The sequence below is a fragment of the Lipophrys pholis genome (genome assembly GCF_963383615.2).
Source record: "Lipophrys pholis genome assembly, chromosome: 10".
NCBI lineage: Eukaryota > Metazoa > Chordata > Actinopteri > Blenniiformes > Blenniidae > Lipophrys > Lipophrys pholis.
In genome coordinates, this window is record NC_137640.1 from 10,538,434 (window position 1) to 10,544,511 (window position 6,078).

Genomic DNA, 6,078 nt, shown 5'->3' on the forward strand with positions numbered 1-6,078 from the left:
CCAACAAGGGAGGGGTGTATACAAAGAGACGTTCTTCTCCAGACAAAGCAAATAAACAGGCATACAACTCAGCTGCCTTCTTCCACCCCCGCCTGCCCATGCACCCCAGCCCACTAGCCTGTCTCTTCCTCAAAACGATGCCAGACTCTGTCGGTTTCTCTTTGTCTGCCATATCCATCCATCTGTCTGTCTGTCTGTCTGTCTGTCTGTCTGTCTGTCTGTCTGTCTGTCTGTCTGTCTGTCTGTCTGTCTGTCTACACCATTGAAGAAGCTCAAATAAAAAGTTGTTGTCATGACAACTTGCCGTGTCTTTCCTCCTCTCCCCTTATCACCCCACAGAAAACCTATACACGCACACACACGTTTTTTTTTCCAGAAACTCTCAAGTGATACAGATGACTTCGACAAGAGGCGATGACCTCTTCAGGAGACAGGCAATGTGAACTGTGGGAGAAATCTGGGCAAATAGAATTTTTTGAAAAAAATAATGCTTATCAGAAACACTGCTTTACCCTCATACCCTCATGTGAAATACTACTACCAAAGGAAATCTTATTTCAAGTTGCCATTGGATCACAGGACCAGAGCTGATGTATAAACCAACTAAATAGATTAAAAAAAAAAAGTATGAAGTGACATTATTAGAATTGGAGGGTTCGCCCACTGATCCACCACTGATCGCACTGTATCTAAAATAGCCTCTACAAAACAATACAACTTTGGAAAAGACAAGTAAAGTGAACAGCAGGACATTGACTGGTCTCGCATGTCAAGAAGCAAATAAAACAGGTTTACAAATTGATCTTGTTTGCATGCATCAGACCAGCTGGTCTCATGTGTCCTCAACTACAACCGCTTCACCTTCTTCTTTGTCTACTGTTTGTCATCACCCACTAAAACAATGAACGAGCAAAGTACTGCCACCGTGGTTGGAAATATGAATTGCGACTTTCAAATCAACGGAGAGAGAAGCAGTTGCGACTTACTGTACATGGAGTTTGCAGCAACAAACAAAACGCAAAGTGAATCTCTTTGCTCTCACGCATCAGAGAAGAAACTTTATTTGTTAAACTTAAAGCAAATGACAGTCTCCTATCACTTCTATGAAAGGCAGCAGGCAGGATGGCGATGGCGTACGCACTGCATCTATTGCTAATTTGGGGTCAATCAAATGTTGAAATTATATTTATATCTATGTATGTTGGCCTACATCAGAGGTGGGCACTCTTTGTCCTGGAGTACAGAAGTCCTGCATGATGGTGCCCGTGCTTCATTGACCTTGAATGTATTAAATATATGCCTTTAAGCAGAATGATATTAAGAATGTGTGTTATTCAAGCGAGGAGAGGAAATCACGATCATGTGCCATTTCAGAATTCTATTTAAAAAAACAATCTTAAATCAAATCAAATCAAATCAAACTTTATCTACAAAGCACTTTTCATACAATTAATTGTCGCACAAAGTGCTTCACATATTTTAAAAAGAGAAATCAAACACACGAGCATACACACACACACACACACACACACACCACCAACCCCAACTGCCTGTGTCAAAATATAAAAAACTGATGAAACAGTAGCCGAGCACTGATGATCCAGGAGAGAAAACACCATCCTAGGGCGCCAACCACCTCGAGAGGAGCCACAGGCTTACAGCTATGGGTGGCCCCACCACAGTGGTCAGGAGCCCACACCACGGTCAGTGTACCGCAGTGCTAAAACATTGGCTACATCAGAAAGATAAGAAAAATAAGAGGTATGTAAAATAATCAACTGATTAAAAACAAATAGGAGCTTATAAAATTAATTGATAAATAAAATAAAAATAAATTAAGCTAAAACATTGACTACATAAAAAAAAACAAAGAATTAAAAAAAGTAAGTAAAATAATCAACTAATTAAAAGCTAAATTAAAAAAGTGGGTTTTGAGCCTGCTTTTAAAAACATCAACAGTCTCTGCGGCCCTGAGGCCCCCCGGCAGCCTGCTCCACAAACGTGGGCCATAGTGACAGAACGAGGCCTCACCATAGGTCCTGGTCCTGACATTAGGGACCCTTAACAGGCCAGTGCCAGTGGAGATAAACGCATGCATCAGCACCTCCGTGCTGGCCAGGGAGAGAAATGGGCGAACTCTGGCTATGTTCTTCAGGCAATGAAATCCTGTTTTTGTAATATTCTTAATATGGGGAATAAAATCGAGCTCAGAGTCAAAGAGAACGCCCCGGTTTTTAACAGACTGCAAGGTTTTCAGTCCTGCAGTGATGATAAAAGCCTCTCTTTCTGGCCTTCGGGACCGATGACTAAAACCTCAGTTTTGTCCTTGTTGAGCTGGAGGAAGTTGTCTGCCATCCATGACTTTAAATCTAAAATACAATTAAAAAGGGCGTCTAATGGCCCTGAGTCATCAGGAGACACTGCAATGTACAGCTGCGTACCATCAGCATAGCTGTGAAAGCTGATGCCATGTCTCCTTATGACATCCCCAAGCGGCAACGTATAGAGATTAAAAAGTGTTGGACCTAAAATTTAACCTTGGGGAATGCCACACTTAATTGTGTGGGTTCTTGAGGAGCAAGTATCTATACTTACATAAAATCGACGATCTGAGAGATAGGAGGTGAACCAGTTAAGACCAGTGCTGGAGAGTCCTACCAGGGTTTGAAGTCTATTTAACAAAATGTGGTGATCTACTGTATCAAAGGCAGCACTAAGATCCAGTAGCACCAGGATGGAAAGCTTCTGAGCGTCTATATTACACCTGATGTCATTAATAATCTTTACTAGGGCCGTCTCGGTACTGTGGTTCATCCTAAAACCAGACTGATTTCTCTCTAAGATGTCGATTCTATTTAAAAAGTCAGTTAATTGGATTAAAAACAGTTTTTCTAAAGATTTTGCTTAAAAAATGGTAAGTTGGATACTTGACTGTAATTATCAAGAGGGTCTAAATTACTCTTCAGAAGTAACCAGAAGGATCAATCCACATTACTGACACAATTTCAACGTCTTTCTTTTGTTAGCAGGACTGATTAGAGATATGTTTCCCTCATATTTACCCATTTTTTGTACCAACAAGACTACTATAGTACTGATATATTACAATCAACACAGAAACTTTAACTACACTAGTGGCACAGATCATTATTTTTATTCCCCTTTTCATTTGGTTATGTGTTTTCTGGCCCTTGCCCCAACATTTGTCTCCCACTTTATTTACTGCCCTCTCTGGCCGACTATAAAACCCCTCATCCAACAAAATATGCATTAAGATTTACAGTGTGTGTCATTTGTGTCAATTATAGCTCACTGAGATATCATTTTAAGTAGATTTTTAACTGAGGTGCTTAAAAAAAATCAAAACAATTAAATATTAAACATACAGTTTATATCTTGTAGTTCCCACAATGTTTGCTTTTTAATTTTTTATTTTGTGTATGGCGATATGAGCTGCATTTAAGGCATGCGATAGCTGGAACAGTTGCAATGCATTTTCAAGGCTGAAATTCTCAAAGACTGAAACATTTCTATCACAAGCACAAATTAGCTTTCCTTGGTGAGCCACTGAGCAAAGTGCAGTTTTCAGATGGAGGTGCAGCTGGTCGACTGCCACTTCTGTTGTTGCTGTTGTTGATTTTGTCCCTGTGGTGACAACGTGTTTCAGAGGAAGCCAGCTTCCCTTGTCGTCTCTCCTACGAATTCAGACGTACACACATTTACACACACATGCCCATATAATCTGAGCGGCAGGTTGCCGTGGGTGTGTCCCCAGCTGCTCGTACGGCTGACGCACTTCCACTGTGCCCTCCTTACTTCCTCCCAATGGAGGCCACATGTCCCACAGGTCCCCACTTATTCAAGGTGAGATGCAGATGACATGACAAGTTGCTACCATGACAACGGTTGGTTGGGTAAAGCCATGCAGAATAAGCCTACATGTTGGCTGATAATGAACTAGCCTCTCCTTTCTTCTCATCTCAATCTTCCACTGGAATAGAGCAAAGACTTAATGTGGCAAAGCTGCTGTGTTTTTGTTGTTTTTATCATCTGCCAGGTGGTTTATTGTAATGTGTATGCTGATTTTCAATGTGTTTGGCGAAGAGCTGCATATTCTAGTCAGGTGTCTGGCTCCCCTCAATCAATATCTAATCAATTCACAAGATGTAATTGTTCAGGCGTTGATTGCTTCTCAAAGCCGTTTTACCTGAAACGTGTTTTCTACCCACGCTATTCGGAAAACTTGGGGGTTGGGTTCATTGCATTGTTGCTATCAAGATCAGACACAGCGTAATTTGAATGTTAGCATGCCAACTGATGAGCCTTCACTTCCCAACTCTGTTCTCATGAGATGTATTGACTGTGATTGGCATGTCGGGAGAAAAAATAAGCCAAAAGAAAACAGAAGAACAAAGTGTTTGTCAAATTAGTCCATCATCCCCCTAACAGCTAATGTATTTGATATGATAATTATGTTGGTGTGTTTTTTCCTCAAGCTTCTTATTACACTAATTAGATTTTAACAAGCTTGTTAGGCAGCGGTCTACACGGGGGTTTGACATTGTTGTCATGTTCATTTTGGAAGACGTTTTATATACAGTCAAAATCCCAAAAAAGGATCTTAGTAAATAAGTTTGTCCAGAGTCCGTGAATTGATTAGTATGTTTAATATTCAACAAACTGGCTGACTTGACTCTGCACAGAGCTCTTTACTACAGGACAGGCTAAATCCAGAGAAATCAATATTCGTAGTGGTATCTGCGCTCCCTCATCTGTAAATCCTTGTGTACTATAAAAGACCCCCACACGCCCTCCATTCTGGTTTATTCACCTTGCTCTAAATATTGTACTCAGATGGACTGCCATCTCAAAACCCTTGCGATAGGAAGATACATTGCCAAGGACCTTTAAAAGGAGTCACTACCTCACTAACCCCTCATCTGCCTGTCCATTGTCAGCATCCTCCATGGCCTATAATGAGAACGTGCACACCCAGGCCATTATAAATAGTCCATGTCCTTTTTAAATACAACACCTCGCTTTGGGTGCTATTTGGGCTGCATGATTCACTGTGATTCATGCCAGTGTGTTCGCTCTGTTCTCACACAGGAGCTGGATGACCGGGGGGAGGAGATAAGAACTGCAGTGGGAACATGGATCATGGGTAAATGTGTGTGTGTGTGTGTGTGTGTGTGTGTGTGTGTGTGTGTGTGTGTGTGTGTGTGTGTGTGTGTGTGTGTGTGTGTGTGTGTGTGTGTGTGTGTGTGTGTGTGTGTGTGTGTGTGAGTGTGTGTTGGCTGTGCACATTTGTAAGTGGTACATTGAAGAGAGAAAAGAAACAGAGAAAGCCATTGGGTGGGGGGTGGGTTGGGCAGGGGTGGGGGTGGGGGTTGGGTGGTTGTGGTGTGGGGGTGGGGGGCTGCACAGCTGAAGTGCCAAATTTGTCAGCCTACTTTCAGGCCCACTTTAAGAACTATCAGCCCTACTTAAAGGAGGCAGCAAAAAAATAAGAAACACAAATGGCCAATTATTTCCTTCACTGCAATATTGAACATTAAAGGTGTATCCATGACGTGTGTAGCTGTGAATGTGTGTGCATCTTACATGTGACTGTTAGTGTGCAGGGGAAAAGGAGCTACTGCTTAAAGAATGGAGAACCCTGTTATCACGCAGCTGGTATTTTCTTACTGTGCATGCATACTGTACATCACCTCCTTCTTGGCTGTGATAGACACGATGATTGAGTGATGGACACCTATTTAATTGCACCCCGCTGTCTATTGTGTATGCAGCAGCAAGGTGGGAAGGAGAAGCTGCAGCTAGTAGACTGATGGAGAGCCTGCCATGAGGGCACATACTGTTCAGTACTCTTTGCAACCCGATATGTTGCCTGCTTGTTTAGCTTAGAATTATTTACACTGATATCACTCGGCATCTGCTGCTGGGACTGTATGGGTGTTTGTTTTTGTGCATGTATGTGTGTGTCCATGTACGCTAAAGATTTCTAGTGTGCAAGTTCCCAATGGCCATGTGGGTGTGTGGTGGGTAGCATAGAGTTACATTAATAGCCAAAGGGCA